This window comes from Amphiura filiformis, chromosome 20 (genome assembly GCF_039555335.1).
Source record: "Amphiura filiformis chromosome 20, Afil_fr2py, whole genome shotgun sequence".
Classification (NCBI taxonomy): domain Eukaryota; kingdom Metazoa; phylum Echinodermata; class Ophiuroidea; order Amphilepidida; family Amphiuridae; genus Amphiura; species Amphiura filiformis.
In genome coordinates, this window is record NC_092647.1 from 42,995,558 (window position 1) to 43,017,668 (window position 22,111).

General features: G+C 37.2%; 1 long non-coding RNA gene across 1 annotated transcript; it reads left to right on the forward strand.

Moving 5' to 3' along the window:
• The first annotated feature begins 4,376 nt into the window (after positions 1-4,376).
• On the forward strand, positions 4,377-19,465 carry LOC140141756 (uncharacterized). Its single transcript, XR_011857444.1, has 4 exons — positions 4,377-4,418; positions 9,724-9,986; positions 14,394-14,625; positions 15,908-19,465. It is a non-coding gene; the product is annotated as an uncharacterized lncRNA (long non-coding RNA).
• Positions 19,466-22,111: the final 2,646 nt, after the last annotated feature.

Consider the following 22,111-nt stretch of genomic DNA (forward strand, 5'->3'; position numbering starts at 1 on the left):
GTTATTATCCAGTGTCTATGGGGTCCTCACAGATTTGGGGTCAAAGGTCATTAAGGGGTCACTTCCGGTCTAAAACGAAAAACCTTCAAATTTTTTTTATTTGCTAAGAAAAACATAGGACAGTAACGGTATGTTCACAAATAAATTGTAGTTACTCTGTGCATATGTGGTATTTTTTTATTTAGGGTCAAATGTCATTAAGGGCTACTTCCGGTATAAAACGAAATTCCTTTAAAATGCTTCTTCTCCCACAAATAACGTATGACAGTGACGCCACTTGCACACATGCATTGTTATTACCCAGTGTCTATGGGGTCCTCACAAATTTGGAATCAAAGGTCATTAAGGGGTCACTTCCGGTATAAAACGAAAAACCTTCAAAAATTTTTATTTGCTAAGAAAAACATTGGAGGGTGATGGTATATTCACACGTGCATTGTGTTTACCTATTGTACATGTGGTATTTTTTCATTTGGGGTCAAAGGTCATTAAGGGGTCACTTCCGGTCTGAGACGAAAAACCTTCAAAATGCCCCTTTCTGCCACAAATAACATAGCAAAGTGGTGCCACTTGGACCCATACATTGACTATGGGCGTTTTATGTATTTTGAGGTCAAAGGTCATTAAGGCGTCAAAACACGGCTGTGTTCGTGGTCTTAGACCACAGCTAAGTCTAGTTCTTACACAGCCGTGACGTTAGTCACGGCTGTGTCTTTTTTCTTACAGGTTCTTTCTTCTTTCTTCTTCTTCTGCCGACCACTACATTTGCTCTAGCACTTACATACTTACACCGATTTTGACGTAACTTAGTCACAACCATCATTGACCATGCCCCTACATGTCACATGAAACTCGTGGGGTCAAAGGTCACGCAGGGGTCATAGGGGTCAAAAACGTGATTTCAACTCAAAATGCTTCTTCTCTCACAGATTACGTAGGACAGTGACACCACTTGCACACATGCATTGTGATTATCCAGTGTCTATGGGGTCCTCACAGATTTGGGGTCAAAGGTCATTAAGGGGTCACTTCCGGTATAAAACGAAAAACCTTCAAATTTTTTTTTATTTGCTAAGAAAAACATAGGACAGTAACGGTATGTTCACACATAAATTGTAGTTACCCTGTGTATATGTGGTATTTTTTTTATTTAGGGTCAAAGGTCATTAAGGGGCCACTTCCGGTACAAAACGAAATACCTTTAAAATGCTTCTTCTCCCACAAATTACGTAGGACAGTAACGCCACTTGCATAAATGCATTGTTATTACGCAGTGTCTATGGGGTCCTCACAGATTTGGGGTCAAAGGTCATTAAGGGGTCACTTCCGGTATAAAACGAAAAACCTTCAATTTTTTTTTATTTGCTAAGAAAAACATAGGACAGTAACGGTATGTTCACAAATGAATTGTGGGTACCCAATTCATATGTGGTATTTTTTATTTGGGGTCAAATGTCATTAAGGGGTCACTTCCGGTGTAAAACGAAAAACCGTCAAAATTTTTTATTTGCTAAGAAAAACATAGGACAGTAACGGTATGTTCACACATGAATTGTGGGTACCCAATTCATATGTGGTATTTTTTTATTTGGGGCCAAATGTCATTAAGGGGTCACTTCCGGTCTGAGACGAAAAACCTTCAAAATGCCCCTTCTGCCACCAGTAACATAGCAAAGTGGTGCCACATGCACCCATGCATGGCCGTTTTCATATATTTTGGGGTCAAAGGTCATTAGGGGTAACAACACGGCTGTGTTCGTGGGTTAGACCACAGCTTATTCTTCTTTCTTCTTCTTACACAGCCGTGACGTTAGTCACGGCTGTGTCTTTTTTCTTACAGGTTCTTTCTTCTTTCTTTCTTTCTGCCGACCACTACATTTGCTCTAGCACTTACATGCTTGTACCGATTTTGACCTAACTTGGTCACAACCATCATTGACCATGCCCCTACATGTCATATGAAACACGTGGGGTCAAAGGTCAAGCAGGGGTCATAGGGGTCAAAAACGTGATTTCAACTCAAAATGCTTCTTCTCTCACAGATTACGTAGGAGAGTGACACCACTTGCACACATGCATTGTTATTATCCAGTGTCTATGGGGTCCTCACAGATTTGGGGTCAAAGGTCATTAAGGGGTCACTTCCGGTATAAAACGAAAAACCTTCAACAATTTTTATTTGCTAAGAAAAACATAGGACAGTAACGGTATGTTCACAAATAAATTGTAGTTACTCTGTGCATATGTGGTATTTTTTATTTAGGGTCAAATGTCATTAAGGGCTACTTCCGGTATAAAACGAAATTCCTTTAAAATGCTTCTTCTCCCACAAATTACGTATGACAGTGACGCCACTTGTACACATGCATTGTTATTACCCAGTGTCTATGGGGTCCTCACAAATTTGGAATCAAAGGTCATTAAGGGGTCACTTCCGGTATAAAACGAAAAACCTTCAAAATTTTTTATTTGCTAAGAAAAACATTGGAGGGTGATGGTATATTCACACGTGAATTGTGTTTACCTATTGTACATGTGGTATTTTTTTCATTTGGGGTCAAAGGTCATTAAGGGGTCACTTCCGGTCTGAGACGAAAAACCTTCAAAATGCCCCTTTCTGCCACAAATAACATAGCAAAGTGGTGCCACTTGGACCCATACATTGACATTAGCCAATGTCTATGGGCGTTTTATATATTTTGAGGTCAAAGGTCATTAAGGCGTCAAAACACGGCTGTGTTCGTGGTCTTAGACCACAGCTAAGTCTAGTTCTTCTTCTTTCTGCCGACCATTACATTTGCTCTAGCACTCACATGCTTACACCGATTTTGACCTAACTTGGTCACAACCATTATTGCACATGCCCCTACATGTCGCATGAAACTCGTGGGGTCAAAGGTCACGTAGGGGTCATAAGGGTCAAAAACGTGATTTTAACTCAAAATGCTTCTTCTCCCACAGATTACGTAGGACAGTGACGCCACTTGCACACATACATTGTTATTACCCAATGTCTATAGGGTCCTCACAGATTTGGGGTCAAAGGTCATGAAGGGGTCATTTCCGGTATAAAACGAAATACCTTCAAAAATTTTTATCAGCCAAGAAAAACATTGGAGAGTGATGGTATGTTCACACATAAATTGTGGTTACCCAGTATATATGTGGTATTTTTTTCATTTAAGGTTAAAGGTCATTAAGTGGTGACTTCCGGTATAAAACGAAATACCTTTAAAATGCTTCTTCTCCCACAAATTACGTAGGACAGTGACGCCACTTGCACACTTCCATTATTATTACCCAGTGTGTATAGGGTTCTCACATATTTGGGATCAAAGGTCATTAAGGGGTCACTTCCGGTATAAAACGAAATACCTTCAAAAATTTTTATCAGCCAAGAAAAACATTGGAGAGTGATGGTATGTTCACACATAAATTGTGGTTACCCAGTATATATGTGGTATTTTTTTCATTTAAGGTTAAAGGTCATTAAGTGGTGACTTCCGGTATAACGAAATACCTTTAAAACGCTTCTTCTCCCACAAATTACGTAGGGCAGTGACGCCACTTGCACACTTTCATTATTATTACCCAGTATGTATAGGGTTCTCACAGATTTGGGATCAAAGGTCATTAAGGGGTCACTTCCGGTATAAAACGAAAACCCTTATTAAATTTTTATCATCCAAGAAAAACATTGGAGAGTGATGGTATGTTCACACATGAATTGTGTTTACCTAATGTATATATGGTCATTTTTTATTTGGGGTCAAAGGTCATTAAGGGGTCACTTCCGGTATAAAAGGAAATACCTTTAAGATGCTTCTTCTCCCACAAATTACGTAGAACAGTGACGCCACTTGTGACACATTCATTGTTAATACCCAGTGTCCATGTGCTCCTAACAGGTTTGGGATCAAAGGTCATTAAGGGGTCACTTCCGGTATGAAACGAAATACCTTCAAAAATTTTCACTAGCCAAGAAAAACATAGGAGAGTGATGGTATATTCACACATGTATTGTGTTTACCTAATGCATAATTTATGATAATTATGTGGTATTTTTTTTATTTGGGTAAAGATCATGAAGGGGCCTGTTCCGGTATAGCCTAACACGAGATATCTTCAAAAATGTTTATATGTTTATCAGCCTGGACTGGAGTGTGCATCGCCGCGGATTGAGTATCATGAGTGAATCAGTCAGCTCGCAGGTCTCGCACACACCCCCCCCACACACACACACACCCCTACGCACAGTAGTCGAGTCAACGAGTTCGCTATAATCAGTCGCTTTGCGACTGGACCCAAAAACTATATCTGAACTTTTGAGGGCGATTTGTGACCCCTGTGCAAACTGCAAAAGCAGATGACGTATACATGCATGACATGGATGGATGACTGTCATGAGTGCGAAGATGGTGAGTAGATTTGTTTACAAAATTTGTTGTAGAATGATACCAAATTCGACATGTTTTTGTTCTTGTTTGATGATGAAAAGTTATTCCGATGAAAATTTGGGGTGTTGAAACTTGGAAGCTTCAAACCGTGTTATTATCCGTGCGGAATTCGATGTGAAAAACGAGTGAATTTGTTACGTACAAATCATGAAATGTACATGCGTAGCGAAGGATGCATGAATGCACGAATGATGATGTGAACCACACATAGAATAGGTTATAATTGTTCAGTTTGCAAAAACATAGTTGTAGCAGTTGTAGTAACTACAAATTTCGAACGTTTGAGGACTTGTTCTCGAGTTGTACAAGGTGCCATAGGGTGTCTTCAGTGTTAATTATTTTCATTATAAATGTCGCAAAATATTATAATTACAACCTGTTTCACCTCTCCATATTATTCATACAATTGCTCACCTGTGTTTTCATATCATATTTTGAGGTGAAAAATGATTACAAATGTGTAATTTGCAATCATTTTTGGAGCAACAATTTCTTCGTACCGACGGCTAAGTGTGTATGTGAATGCACATTAAACACATACAAACACATACATTGGAACTTGTAGTAACTACACATTTTGAACATTTGAGGACTTGTTCTCAAGTTGTAGGTACTCCTGTAGGCGTAGGGTGCCTCCAGGGTTTTTGTTTTAGCAAGTTTGCATTAGTATATCTGGTAAAATACTCACTTTAGAAACCTGTGTTGTATAGGCCTATCATCTGTGATTGCTGAACTTATTCTATGCATCAGCTTTTGTCCAAAGAAATATTTAAAAAGACGATTTTTGAGCGCTTTTTATGAGCAGCGAAAAGTCCACTCCACGACTATGTACAATGTACATGTGAATGGTGATGCACGTACGCTAAATCACGGCGGCACATACACATAGCTCCTCCTTGGAAATCACGGTCGGAGCCGTGAGTTCCAGTTATTGGAACTAGCAAAAACACGGTTTGAAATTGTGGTCGATTTTGAAATGGACTCGAAATCAATCAACAATGATTGTAATATTGCGGAGCTAGCTTCAATTTTACATTAACAGCCATTGTCAGTAAGAATGGGACCGAAATGGGACTTTGTGATTCAAGTGCGTCATGGATTTTCTTTAAAAAAAATAAGATGATGCATCATCAGTCCAAGAAACTACCCCCAAAATTTTAGCTTCCTCGCTCATTTCGTTTGTCCGAAAAAAATTATTGAATTTTTGGCCCCATAAACATCGTTAAATGGATTACCAATTAGTAGCCACTAGAAAATTGTGCGCCAACGTTGGCCCAGTGAAAAGAAAAGAGTTTTTGAATCCTTCTATGGGTATCATTACAATGATGCAATAAAATTGTTGGGTTACCATTGGCGCATCGTAATAATCAAGTTTAAAATATTAGTGAAAAGCGCCCTCGTGCTGTTTTCTGTGGCTTTAAACTCATTGCGCCATTAAGCACCCAAAAAAAGCAAGTTGAAATGGATAAACTAATTATTTAGAATCAAATGCAAATGCAAAATTGATGGGTGCTCGTTGGCGCAAGAAGAAAATGGAGGTCAAAGGTCAAAATTTCTAATTTTGAGCCATTTTCACGCCTCATTAATTTCATGCGCCAAGGTCGAAGAACAGAAAAATTTGTGTTCAGTGGTAAACAAACTGTAACTCTACTAAAAGAAGCAGTAAAAAGCTTGGGTCCTGTTGGTTTAGTATTTTTTATGATTTTCTAAATAATTCAGGGGTCGAAATAAGCGATAGCCCGATAGCCATGGCTATTAGGTTTTCTGTCGGGCTATTGGGTTTTATCTCCATGTAGCCCGTCGGGCTACAGGGGTTTTCATGCGCGCAGAAAAAATGAAAACCTGTGAAAGAAAAATAAAAGCTTCGATCTCCAATATTTACGGCCTGTCCAGAAATTATGTAACATAAAATGCAATGTAACGACATTTGTTGAAGTGAAGTCACCGTAGCATTGTAACATAATTTAAAAATAGAAATAAAATACACTCCGCCGGCATAATTACACAGATTGCGATATTGTCTAGAACCACTGCTGCTAAGTTATTGCAGTGCTGAATGATGACACGTACATGAGTTGGAAAATTTTCTAATTCTAGGGATCGGAAAGAAATGCTTTGTGGGTGGTGTGTAGAGATATGCCATCGGTGAAATACGACACAATGATCGGCCGTAGAAGAAAAAAAATGACAAAAAGTTGCCCTTGAATTATGTTTTATAGTCATCATACTCCAGTAATTCAATAAATATCATAATATTTGGCCTAAACTTGAACTCATTTGCAATGAAATGTCATTTTTTATTGAGAAATGCATGGGTTCCATGTGGTGCCAATGGTGTTGAATTCTGCACTTTGCCGAAGTTTACTGCATTTTGTGGAATTCGGCGAACTTTTATGGCATAAAGCAACACTTTTATAGTAAGTAAACTGCTTGGGAACTTTCTTAAAAAGCAAGATGGTTGGTTACAGGCGAGAATCGTGGCGTGAAAAGCGAGATCACATTTTTGCCAGGCTTTAACTAAATTTTTTATACCATGAATCTATACTGGTAACACATCATTGTAACCAAAATCACAAAATCTGATACCAATTAATTAAAACGGTACATTCAATACTTGACAGATTCGAGATTAAGAACCCTTCATTTTAGGATTTGAGTGCATATTTTTAACACTTTCAGGGGGTTCTGGGGGGTAAGGGTTACTCACTAATAACTGAATATTTGAACAAACGATTCGTTTGAATTGTGCGAAAACAATGTCTTTTTCAGGGCTATTGAATTTCCTTCAGGGCTATCAGAAAAAATGGCTAGATAGCCCGGATGGCTATCAGGAAATGGTCCCTTATTTCTACCCCTGAAATATCATCTTAAAGCAAGTAAACAGTAAATAATATGCCATGCCGTACTATGTGCGAACTTTAAGTATCCTCCACTAGATATGCCAACAAGTACCCATGGTGTTTTAACTTCAGTTAGTTTATTCAAGTGCTGTTGCTTGCATTTCTGTGGAAATAAGTGTGGGCTCATGTTGGCGCAAGGATATTTTAAGGGTCAAAGGTCAATTCAAAATCACAAAATTCTACTTTTATGTTAGTTTGTGCGACCAATATGCAATCTTCGAGTGTCCATTTCTCGATGTGCCAACAAGTACCCATGGTGTTAAACTTCATTTAGTTTATCCAAGTGCTGTTACTTGTGTATCTGTAGGAATATGCTTGGGCTCATGTTGGTGCAATGATATTTTGAGGGTCAAAGGTCAATACAAAAAAATCAAAATGTAACAAAGTGCATTCTTTGAGTGTTGGTAATTTCAATGCCAACAAGATCCCATAATTTTTTTCACTACCTATATGCCAACTCGATTTATTCAATTTCTTCATAAAAAGCCTTGAAGTTGGGATAATATTGGCATTATTATATGAATATTTAAAGAGCCCAATAATACAAGTATGAGACCAACTTCTGCATTTTTATTTAAAATGCAGAAGTTGTGCAAGCTTACATTGTAATGTATAATAAGTGAAGAACAATTGCATTTTGACTGCAATGAATCAATATACTAAATAACATGTGCAGGCTTATAATATTTTGGAGAACATTTTTGTAAACCATGAAAACTTAAAATGTGTACCTTCCACTTGGTTTGTTGTGGATGGTCAAATGATCTGAAAATGCAGGGTAAGGTTTGATTTATACACATTCTGCATTCAACAGTATTAAAGTGTTACCGGTACTCTTAAATATCTTAAATGTGCCATGAGCATCCATAAGCAAATATACGCTCCATTTGAGGTAGATATTGGGACAATGTTTGTGCACATTTTCACAGTTGCACAAACTCGCAAAATAGTTGCACTTTGTGCTTTAGGATTGACCTTTGACCCTTAAAATATCCTTGCGCCAACATGAACCCAAACAAATTTCTACATAAATGCAAGTAACAGCACTTAGATGAACTTATTGAAGTAAAAACATTATGGGTACTTTTTGGCACATCTAGTAGTGGACGCTTGAAGATTGCGTATTAGTTGCAGGAACTATCAAAAAGTAGCATTTTATGGTTTTGGATTAACCTTTGACCTTAAAAATATCCTTGGGGCAACATGAACCCATATTAATTTCTACATAAATGCAAGTAACAGCACTTAGATAAACTGATTGAAGTAAAAACATTATGGGTACTTTTTGGCACATCTAGTAATGGATGCTTGAAGATTGCATATTGGTTGCATGAACTATATAAAGTAGCACTTTATGGTTTTGGATTAACCTTTGACCCCTAATATATCCTTGCGCCAACATGTGCCCAAACTAATTTCTACATAAATGCAAATAACAACACTTAAATATGTTGAATGAAGTAAAAACACCATGGGTACCTGTTGGCACGTCCTGTTGTGGATGCTTGAAGATTGATGGAACCCCTATTTGGCCTATTATATGCTATTTACTAGGCTTTAGGATGATATTTAGAAAATCATTAAAAATAGTGAACCAACAGGACCCAAGCTTGTTTCTGTTTCTTTTATTAGAGTTATAGTTTCTTTACCACTGAACACCACTTTAAATGTTCTTTGACCTTGGCGCACAAAATTAATGAGGCGTGAAAATGACACAAAATAAGAAAATTTGACCTTTGACCCCAATTTTCTCCTAGCGCCAACGAGCACCCATCAATTTTGCATTTGCATTTGATTCTAAATAATTAGTTTATCCATTTCAGCTTGCTTTTTATATGGGTGCTTAATGGCACAACAAGTTTCAAGCCACAGAAAACAACACGAGGGCGCTTTTCACTAATATTTTAAACTTGTTTATTACGATGCGCCAATGGTAACCCAACCATTTTTGTGTGTAATTGTAATGACACCCATAGAAGGATTCAAAAACTGTTTTCTCTTTACTGGGTCAACGTTGGCGCACAATTTTGTAGTCACTGCTAATTGATAAACCATTTAACAATGTTTTGGGAGCCAAAATTTCATTATTTTTTTTCGGACAAACGAAATGAGCGAGGAAGCTAAAACTTTGGGGATAGTTTCTCGGACCAATGTTGCATCATTCTATTTTTTTTAAAGAAAATCCATGACGCACTTGAATCACAAGAGTCTGAATCTTACCGACAGTGGCTGTTAATATGGCTTGCAAATTTAAATAAAATCATTATTTAACTTATAATTATTTTATCTTGTTAATTAATTATTTATAAAAATTGAAAATATTAATATATTGTTCTATTTTTTATATTATTTTAATACGATTCCAGGATCTGTGACGGGAGGCACGAAAAAACCGCACAACAAAGAGGAAAATAACAGTCAAAGACGGAACTTAAGTGGTTGATCAGGAACTACAATTCATATTTAAATATCTCTAAATTATCACTGTACTAGACTGTCATTATTTTTAAGGGAACTGTTGAACTCTAAATTATCAGTGATGATAATCACGACAACGCTATCCAGAAATAGCGATGTGGATATCAAAATGGGAGATGCATTCCTGAGTTTGCAAATCATCAGACAAGTGGTGAGTAACTTGCATTGATAGTCCAGATTCGAATATGCATGTAACTTTGGCTCTGTACATGTAGAATTGTGCCTGTGCATGCACAATTTTGTGTTATTCAGCCCATTTTGAGGAAAAAATCAGAGTTGTGCATGTAAATTTTATTTTCTAAATCGAACCCTGCTCACAGATACTGTAGCTTCACATTCTAGGCCAGAGGTAGGGGGCCTAGGGACCGTTCACAAACACTTGTTAGAGGGGGCTGATGCAAAAAGGGGGGACCCTTCAAATTTTGACCCTCCTAAGGGGGGCCCTGAAAAAATGACAACAAATTTTCCTGGGAAAATTGAGTATGCTTTTCTGTGGGGTTGACCCATAATTTCCATGTCAAAAAGGGGGGCCACAAAAAAATTTCGCAATAAAATTTGCATCAGGCCCCCCTAACAAGTGTTTGTGAATGGGTATTTTTTTTAGGTCAACCATGAATGATCCTAGCATTTTAGGTCGAGGACCTGGGACACTACATTTTTTTTTTTTTCTTTTTTTCAAATTTCAGGCACCGGGCAGGGTACAATGTATTTCCTGCCCGGTAATGTAATCTCTGGTGGGTACCTGCGAGTCCACCCGAAAATCTATCCCAAAAGGGGGGCCCCAAAAAAATTCCACAATGAAATTTTTTTTTTGCATTGATGGCCCCCCCTAACAAGTGTTTGTGAATGGTCCCCTAGTGCTGTACTGCCAAAAAAAGGGATGATGTTTCGAAAAGCTTAGTACCAGCTGATTTGAAGCAGCCCATTCCCCTGAGCATTTGTTTACCTAGGAATAGGTTTTGTCTAGGGGTGTGATTTTCGGGTAATTTTGTGCCCGGGTACCCGGCACATTTTTCAGGTGGGTAACCGGGTAATTTTTTTTAGGTCAACCATGAATGATCCTAGCATTTAGGTCTACATGTAGGACCTGGGATAGGTCTAGGGCCTGGGACACTACAAAACCGGGAAAAAAATAACTTAAAATTTTTATTTATTTTTTAATTTCGGAAATACCCTGCCCGGGTAATGTAATCTTGGGCGGGCCCACCCGAAAATCCCTGGCTTAGTTTTGTTTTTTGACCCCTTTAAAAAATTCGGTTAAAAAATGAGACGGTGCCGGCGAAAAAAACTATGCATTATGGTTGCTTGTGACCGCCCCTCTTTTTCACTATTTTGACGATAAATGCTTTGATCATCATTACAGACATTTTGCAACAGATTGAGAAAAGATTTGAATTTTTTTATTATAGGGGTACTACACCCTTGATAAATTTGTGACTATTTTTCTCAAAAATAATAACACACTGGTAACAAAATGTATATTATAGGGGCAAGGAATCCAGTTGCTACACTGGAATTTCAGTGACTCAAGACAAGCGGTACGTTATTTATGATAAGAAAAGAGGTACAAATGTACCGCTAGAATGTACCTCATTTCTTAAGATATGTATTATGAACCACTTGTCTTGAATCACTGAAATTTCAGTGAAGTAAGTGTAGCGTGTAGTTATTTTTTGAGAAAATGCTAAATTAGTCACAAAATTTATCAAGGGGTGTAGTACCCCTTAAAATGAAAAAGAAATTTGCAATTTTTGTAGAAACATGATGAGGTCATCCTTAAATTTTCATTATTTACCACATCCTCTAGACCCATACAACTAAGAAAAAATGCTACCGTATTTCGTCACATAGTCGCCCCCCTCAAATAAACACAGTCGGAGGGCCATCATGCGCGTTTTCCGTTAAAGGTCAAATTATTAACGTACGCGACATTTGCAAAAATGACCGTCGCACTCTTGGGTATGCTTTTTTATCTTTCCCGCGGAAAACTTCGATTTGAAATGTACCGGTATCGTATTATGTGTATCCAATCATCTTGGGCAATTTATAAATATTTTTGGATTGAAAATATCTTTACAATTCTCTGCTTGATTTCCATTTTGTCTACTCTTGCAGTTAAAATTCATGATTTTTGCGTTTGCTTTGCCTTCAAATTTATTTTCGTTGCTAAGGACTTCTAACCCGGATATTTTCTGTCTTAACGCTTTAATCATTCTAATTTTTAGCCAGACAAGTAATTTCAACCTTTATCTATCGATTAGTCTTTGTCCCAAATTTTGAACTTAAAAATTCAAACTTATATAATGGTTATAAAATGGTAACTCAGATTCGGCTCATCGACGAAAATTAAGTAAACAACTTCATAACAATACCGCGTGACTTGACACCATGAACGACTACACGCGCGGGACTTTGTTGCGCCCAAGCGCGCCATTCATCTGCGTTCAGTGCAATACGCGCGCGCAGTTTAAGTCTAGCTCGCATGAACCTTCTCAATGTTGTTGTCGCATGGCCTAACTGTTTACTGGTATTTTTCCGTCTTGTAAAATACCCTTTTCATCCCGGCAGATTTTTGTCTTAACCAACCAAAAATCTTGATATTTTAATATGAGGATAATAAGCCATGTTTCTAATCATTTGCAAATTCCTGATTTATGAACTCGCACCAGTTTTAAAATATAGTAGTTTTTGTTACTCTTTTATCTCAATTAATGACAAAAATTTGTGTTTATGTGCCCATATCATTTTCCATGTAAAGTTACGTTTTTTTGTGTGAACATATATGGAAGTTTGAAAGCCTTTCTTGTAATTATTTATAAAATATATAGCTATTAGTTGTTGTAGAGAGAAATTTTGAAGCTTTTAAAATGCAACCCAAACCAAGCAAATTTGAATTGTTGATGTGTGCGTATTCATAGCGTACAGTTTAATAATAGCGCGTCAAAGTTGAATGGCCCTCCAACTGAACACCCCCACCACATTTTTCAACCAAGATGTTTAAAAAATTCCGATATTTCCATGCTATCTTGTGTAGTAAGCTTACCAAGTTCCCCACATGGTCAATAATAGCGTCAATAATTGGCGAAAATCTGCATCGCAACACCGGAAGTGAACCAAAAGACAGTGTCAAAAGTTCATAGTTTGTCATTTTAGCGTGACTTTTAAGCTTACCTAATGATTTTAACGGGAATTGTCGTGCTAAAATGACCTCTAATAAACGCCCCCCTTGGGAAAAAGTAACGCCCCCGGGGGCGTTTATTTGACGAAATACGGTAATTGGGTCATTCTTTGGTAAAGTGTCTAATTACAGTCCCGCAACTTTCAGGAGTCATTTAACTAAAACTAAAATATGAAACATGATTTCGAATTTTATTTTTTTGCAGGTGGGTAACTTCAGCATCGTAAAAAAACACGGGGAATCATGACAAGTTATTTATTGTGTAGAAAAAGTTATTGTAACACATCTTTCATAGCCAGGAGTAAAAATAATTTCACCCTTTATGTCTAAAATTTCCTGTCCCGATGTCTGCGTCATCTACCGTCACGAAAATTTAGATGTGCCTGGACAAAAATACTAGTTTTGTATGGTCAAGAAAAGTTTTGGTGAGCCGAAAGGGGGGGCAAGCAATTTTGGCCAGTTGAGGGGGGGGCAAGCCAGTTTTGGCACACATTCATGGGGCGCTTTTAAATAAAACGCTCTAAAAAGGCTTACAATGTAGGAAAACAGTATGGAAATTACGCTTTAATATGCAAATTTTCCTGCTCACTGCGCTCGCAACACACATCTAGACCCATAAAAAGGTTTGCAAATTGAGATCCCAAAAATTTGGCATGTGTAAAAAGGGGGGGGCAAAGATTTTTTGGCAGGCTGAGAGGGGGGGGGCAAGCAATTTATGGCATGCCGAGAGGGGGGAGCAATTTTTGGCGGGTCATTCTGAAATTTTACCCGGGGGGTCATAATTATTGCACCTTAGGCCATTAAATCCTGTGTCTCAACTCTCAAAGCTTGTTGGAAATTGAAAATCTAATGCGGAATGCAATTTTTTTTTATTGTATTTATTTTTATGTTTATTTTTTTATGTGTCAGACTAGGATTTCGGAAAAGAATTTTGGGCCAAAATTACCCAATGTTGCAAATGTTGGAATAGTAGACAAATAAAAGTCACTGCTACAAACTATTATTCTTCTCTTTTATTGTTTTCGTGTACAAAATTTGCCAAAAAAAAATCTGAAACTTATGATCGAATACAAATTTTCAGTTTTATTTTTGCCTTTTTACTAAAAAAAAATGAATTTCTTAATTTCAAAAGAGGACTACACGCATGATTTTACGAACGCGCGCGGCAGCTTTGAGACACGGGATTTAATTAAGATGGCCTTATGTAGATGGTTTATATTTCAAACTTGAATTGCAGTTGTACATGTGTGAATTGTATAACGTGCACACACTTCAGAATTTATAACACAGGTATACGACTTTATTTATCTGTTTATATTTAATTTTGGAAATTTTTAATTGCTCACTTAGAGTTTGTTTCTTGTTTATTTTTCCTTGCAGACATGTCACTTATCCCCTTGTATCTATACCACCCTGGGAATATTGTAATAGGACATCAATTTTCCATGTGGAAGTCTTCAATTTCCAATCTTCATCTGTTTTGTCAACGGAAGTGATACCTGTCAAATTGGCATTGGCACAAGAAACCTCTGTGTTTACATAAACAAGAATCTGTGATAACTGCCTCTCAAATTCTTCGATGAGGCTTTCAACTTCAACTACCAAAATTAAGGTACATGTATGTTTAAAAAAAACCCAATACCGGTAGTGTACATTATACATTTGTACCGATCTGACATTTCAAAATGTCAGACATTCCGACGTGCAGAAGATATTATTTAGCAATATACCAAATTTACACACATTATGATGTGAACATAAAGTGTACAAAAAAGTAGCTTTGACAGATTTGATAGAAAACCAAATTTATCTTTATGAAAACATGTAAATGGTACAAATCTTTTGTCAGAATAACCCTTTCATCTGCAGATCTTGTCAAACCCATCATACAAAAATAATCCAACAGATAAACTTCTCCCTTCTCTACAGTGTATAAAAGGAAAATTAAAGGGCATATACATTGTATACTGCTCGGACAACATCATATCATTGGCAAGCTAATATTATGAGGACAATGAAAATTTTTGAGAAAATAAGACGTTCAAAATTGATATTCCGCAAAAACCAACTGTAAGCGGCGAGTTCTTTCGAACGAGACAGATTTGACGTAGAAAAGAGTTTGACGTCATGAAATGACATGTGCCCGCTTTGAAAGAATGGACTGTAAACACTCTCAATGCACAGAATGTATACTGTTGTTGTTCTCAGAAAAAACTCTGAATCAAGTATTACAAATTTAATGGTTTTAAACATATGAATAAAATCTGCTGCTTCTTTTTTTATATATCAGTAAATTGTGATATTACAATTCATAATCATATGTATATCAACATCATGAGAAATATTTGGACTAAAAAAATGAAAAAATATTTTGAGCTTAGGATTTGAGCGTGATCGATATTGTATTTATGCAAATAAACAATTTCAATGGGCCGGTAGCTAACCTTTTGTCGACCATTGAAGGCCGCGCATTTGTACATGAATGAACATGAAAAGAGCTCTAGGATCATGTGTTATTGTGAACTTAGGGGAACGGTACGGTGGGTAATCCCACTCTTGATATTGGTATGGTTTATTCTATCTTTCGTTGTTTTAATGTGTAGTAATAGGCTTCAATGAAAAGATGTTCAGGATTACCCCGCTCCCCTATGGTTTGCTCTTCATTTACTTACCTCATTCAGCCCGCTGCCTTGAAATTTAATTTTGCTTCGAACGGGGGAAGGACCTGTACGAGCCCAACTTTACCAACACAATTTCTCTCAGAAATATGCATTAAAAAAATTGCAACGAGTGTCAACTTGTAATTTAATAATTATTCTCTTCGAAAGGAGTTAAACTTGTTTTTGCAATAGATATGCCCTTTAACTGTAATGTGCAATGTGTTTATTTCCCAGGTGGTATGCATGTGGACTGTGTTAGTTGTAGTGGAGTACTCAACATCACCACCATTACAAACTGTTTATGCAGTAGTCTTCCTGAACTTTTCGCTGGTACAGATCATAAAGGTTTGCCTTAAGTCGCTGCATTATATATTACAAACATTAGCCAGTACTCTATGACATACTTTCAGCTCAATACAATACATGTATTTTGTAATTAATTTGAACTGTATGAACATGTCTCAAAAGTTGTGACTTTAGCATTCTTTACGGACTACCGGATTATGAAATCGTTAAACTGTATACAGCAAGTGCAGAACACTGCAGCTAGGATGGTATCCTGTGTGAGAAAGCATGAGCATATAAGACTGGTTCTGCAACTGCTTCAGTGGTTACCAGTACGAAAGCCTATTATGGATAAGATAACTTACAAATCACTAAATGGGCTTGCACTGACTATGTCTTTGAGTTGATAGCAGAATACAAGCCTACAGGCTCGCTCAGATCCGGTACTCACTCCAGTGAAGACATCTACAGTGTATGGAAGCCGGTCTTTTGCTGCTGCAGAACTGAACGCTATGGAATGAACTGCCTTCACAAATCAAATGTTTTATGTCACTGTCAGTACAGTGAATGGTTTTAAAGCATCTTTGAAAACATACTAATACTTGTTTACATTGTAATTATGATAATACATTGCCTATTGAACTGTGCTAGATTATATATTTAATGTTTTACTTGCTGAGTTGTACATGTATCATTTGGGACTTTTTCATGATGTTATACTCATGTACTGCAATATTATGTGAGGCCAACTGACTGGCTCCCTGGAATCATGTCAGTGGGTCTCTCATGCTTCCTCAGATGCTGATGATTGTAGTGCCTGAGACACAAAGAGACACCCCTCTCAGGAACTTTCTCTGAGAAGGGTGTCTCTTTGTGCAATTTTCTGATTTTTAAAGAAATAAAAGAATGAACATATATGTATGAACTACTCTGCTTTTTTTTTTATAGGAATGTGTTTTGCTGAGTTGTTGTATCATTGAGAGTTTTTGATGATGTTAAGCTTTTTATTCTCATGTACTGGAAAATTATGTGTGAGGCCCACTGACTGGCTCCCTGGAATCATGTCAGTGGGTCTCTCATGCTTCCCCTGATTTAAAGTGTTTAATGCTTACTTTCTATGCATAAAGTACTAGTGGGGGTGCCATGATTTCTTTCGGGGTACTCAACATCACCACCATTACAAATTGTTTATGCAGTAGTCTTCCTGAACTTTTCGCTGGTACAGATCCAATAAAGGTTTGCCTTAAGTCGCTGCATTATATATTACAAACATTAGCCAGTACTCTATGACATACTTTCAGCTCAATACAATACATGTATTTTGTAATTAATTTGAACTGTATGAACATGTCTCAAAAGTTGTGACTTTAGCATTCTTTACGGACTACCAGATTATGAAATCGTTAAACTGTATACAGCAAGTGCAGAACACTGCAGCTAGGATGGTATCCTGTGTGAGAAAGCATGAGCATATAAGACCGGTTCTGCAACTGCTTCAGTGGTTACCAGTACGAAAGCCTATTATGTATAAGATAACTTACAAATCACTAAATGGGCTTGCACTGACTATGTCTTCAAGTTGATCGCAGAATACAAGCCTACAGGTTCGCTCAGATCCGGTACTCAATCCAGTGAAGACATCTACAGTGTATGGAAGCCAGCCTTTCGCTGCTGCAGCACCAACGCTATGGAATGAACTGCCTTTACAAATGAAATGTTTTATGTCACTGTCAGTACAGTGAATGGTTTTAAAGCATCTTTGAAAACATACTAATACTTGTTTACAATTATGATATACATTGCCTATTGAACTGTGCTAGTTTATATATTTAATGTTTTACTTGCTGAGTTGTATCATTTAGGACTTTTTCATGATGTTATACTCATGTACTGCAATATTATGTGAGCCGAACTGACTGGCTCCCTGGAATCATGTCAGTGGGTCTCTCATGCTTCCTCTGATGCTGATGATTGTAGTGCCCGAGACACAAAGAGACACCCCTCTCAGGAACGTTCGCTCAGATCCGGTACTCAATCCAGTGAAGACATCTACAGTGTATGGAAGCCGGCCTTTCGCTGCTGCAGCACCAACGCTATGGAATGAACTGCCTTTACAAATGAAATGTTTTATGTCACTGTCGTACAGTGAATGGTTTTAAAGCATCTTTGAAAACATACTAATACTTGTTTACAATTATGATATACATTGCCTATTGAACTGTGCTAGTTTATATATTTATTGTTTTACTTAATGAGTTGTATCATTTAGGACTTTTTCATGATGTTATACTCATGTACTGCAATATTATGTGAGGCCAACTGACTGGCTCCCTGGAATCATGTCAGTGGGTCTCTCATGCTTCCTCTGATGCTGATGATTGTAGTGCCTGAGACACAAAGAGACACCCCTCTCAGGAACTTTCTCTGAGAAGGGTGTCTCTTTGTGCAATTTTCTTATTTTTAAAGAAATAAAAGAATGTACATCGTGTATAAACTACTCTGCTTTTTTTATAGGAATGTGTTTTGCTGAGTTGTTGTATCATTGAGAGTTTTTGATGATGTTAAGCTTTTTATTATCATGTACTGGAAAATTATGTGTGAGGCCCACTGACTGGCTCCCTGGAATCATGTCAGTGGGTCTCTCATGCTTCCCCTGATGCTGCTGAAGGTGATTGTACTGCCTGTGAGGGGTGTCTCTTTGTGCATTTTTTGTGATTTTTAAAGAATGTATGAGTATATGTTATGCATTTTATTACTTGTGTACTGGAATCATGTCAGTGGATCTCTCATGCTTCCTCTGATGCTGCTGATTGTAGTGCTTGAGAGGGGTGTCTCCTTGTGCGATGTTTTGAATTTTAAGGAATGTATATGTTAGTTTGTATGTGAAGTGCACCAACTATCCCATCGTGCTTAGTCGGTGCACTTCTTATATGTGATCATATTTATATTTTTATAAAAAAAAATTCATTGTTAGTGTCTTTAGGGATCATTCACAAACACTTGTCAGGGGGGCCTGATGCAAAAAAATGTCATCGCAAAAAATTTTTGGGGCCCCCCTTTTGAGATCTCAAAAATTTCAGAGCCCCCTTTTTGACATGAAAATTATGGGTCAACCCCATAGAAAAGCATATATACACTCAATTTTTCCAGGAAAATTTGTGGTCATTTTTTTCAGGGCCTCCCTTAGGAGGGTCAAAATTTTCAGGGCCCGACTTTTTGCATCAGGCCCCCCAACAAGTGTTTGTGAATGGTCCCTTATTGCTAACATGATATTGTATATTTATGTCAGTGCTGGTTTTAAACTTACATTTGTTTATTTAAATTTTTAATCCATTCTTAAATTGTGTATTATTATTAGGTAAATGCACATTGTGCATACCAGTACATGTTATGGAGCTAAGGAGTTCCTCTATCTACAATTGCACAAGTATTGCATTCAACTGACATCATTTAAAGTGTTTAATGCTTACTTTATATGCATAAAGTACCAGTGGGGGTGCCATGATTTCTTTCGGGGGGCATTGGGGGCAAAGTGAATTTCAGGGGGTCAAAATCAACAAATTTTGTGCAAAATTGCCGCAAAAAGTGGAAATTATCGTAATTTTGGGTTTACTGGGGAAACAGGGGCAAGAGTTCTGACTGGGGGAGGAATCCCCCACCACTATGGCACCGCTACTGGTAACTACATGTCCTTATAGTCATTCACAGTAATAACCTGTATGAACAACTTCAAAGTTGTCATTTCAGTACATTTTTGTGTAATATGGAGTTTTCTACAGTGGCACCAGTTATGTCCATTCAACTGACATTTACTCTTGTTTTGGTGGAACTTTGTACTTTACCATGCTTGTTTAAAGTCGCAGTGTTTATGTTGTGCACACATTTAATATTTCTTTTCTAAAATGCATAAAAGTACACCCAGAGATGTGAGATGCCAGTCACAGTAAAAATAAGGTTTGAAAAGATATGAAAATTCACATCCTAGAAAGTTATTATTCAACCCAATATTTTTTAACTGAAAACTGTTATGGCCATGTGTTTTGAACTGATACACTGATAGCCGTGGAGTCGTGACATTGGTGCCAGAATTTTATATGTTCTTGTTCAAATTTAGTTCACATCATGATGGGGGGAGGGAGAGTCAAAGATCATTAAGGGGTCACTTCCGGTCCGAAACAAAATTCCTTAAAATACCTCTTCTGTTGCAATAACATAGCAGAGTGATACCTTGTGCATGTGCACACATGCATGGACTTGAGCCAATGTCTCATGATGGGGTGTTCTGAGATTTTGGGGTCAAGGTCATTAATGGGTCACACCATGGCTCATTTCACATTTTAGGTGTGATTGAGTTGACAGGGACTCAGCTATGGCTGCCATTGAGGTGTAGGAATGCATGAAATTGGATTTGTCTATATATTGTAAAGGGCCCGTGTGCAATTTTACACTAATTTGGGGGCCCAGGCCCATCTGGCCCAATGGTAAATGCGGCCCTAGATGTACTGCAAGCCATGTAACACATATCATAGCTAACTTAAGTCCAAATATATAAAATAAATATATAAATATGATGGATGATAAGTGAAAAAATAGCTTTGTACATTTAAAAGTTTTACATTATTGTGGAAGAACCTACATATTGCACCCATAAAATTATATTCCTGTGACAGTTGGTGTATACACAAAATTGAATCCCCAATTTTTAAAGAGGAGTTGCATGGGTCTCAAAGCATTTGGTGTTAGCTTGTGCTGAAGTACATTGCAGAGTAAAGCCTGTATGTCTTTGTGAAACTGGACTCTTAAGCCATGGTAAAGTAAATTCAAGTTATATCAAGGACTTGATAATATTTGTATACAACATCTTACAGAATATGCCTTATTATTCCACCTTGAAATACACTTTATACAAGAAACTTGTATTTTGTTATTCATTGTTGCTACACATTTATTATATTGCTGTATAATTGTGTAGTCCTGTAGGCTGTAGAATATCTTTTCGAATAATAACACCCAACAATTTGTATGCTAAAAAGTGTATTCCTGAGTAATTTGCAGAAATTATCTCAATTATCAACTCGGCAGTTTTATCTTCCACAATTGAGTAAAACTCAATGAACAGTTTTTCCCATTTTCCCCTCATTGCGCCATCCTCTATGTCATTTAATCTTACATTTAGCTTGTAAATATACAAAGTGGTACTGTTTTAATTAGTGAAATCACACACCCAGGCATTGTAAATGACACCATGTCATGCCTCAATGAGAACTGCATTGTGGGAAGATTGGAAAAAAATTGTTGCAAGCCAAACTGGTTTACATTATTCCCAACCTGTTTTGGAATGCAATCCCATGTCAATATTGTGCCACATATCCTACCTTTTTCCAGCTCAGTCTCACAACTTATGTGTTGAGCGTATGACCCCAAAACGACCCACTGTGACAGTGGTTGAGACCCACTGATTATTCTGTAGTCTCGATTCTAAAGTCAGATTACTCAGAACCCCATGTTAAAATTTTGTCACACTATATACTATACCCGAGTAGTCTCAGGATCCCACGTTTTGAGCTTATGACCCTAAATAAGGTCATGTTTCACGGGTATAGAACCTTGAAACCTCAAAATTTTTACAAAAATTACAAAGATGATGATTTCAACTCAAATAGTCCTGGAATAGACCCTTATTTATTTATGATTTGATAATAAATTTGCACCAAAGCACACATTTTCATAGAATATAATTTTTCTCCATTTGACCAGGGCAACTGCTGCCACTTTCAACAGGCTTGATTGCACGTCTGCTAGGTTTTTTTTTTTTAGTGGTGTGCACTCTTATACTTTTCAGGAAGAACACCAAACTAAAATCCTTCACCTAAGTTTATCAACAAGTCGGAGGATATAGAATACATGTTCACTGAAGGATAAAATCATTGCTTCCTACTAGTGATAGGCTGTACTGCCCCAAAAAGGGTGATGTTTCAAAAAGCTTAGGGTACCAGCTGAATTGAAGCAGCTTATCCTTCTGAACGTTTTGACACCTTAAAAAAGTCAGTTGAAAAATGAGATGCCGGTCAAAAATCCACACATTTTCACTATTTTGACAATTATGGGCATTTTCTTTGTTGTTTGTTAGATTCTAATGATTATTTACATGAT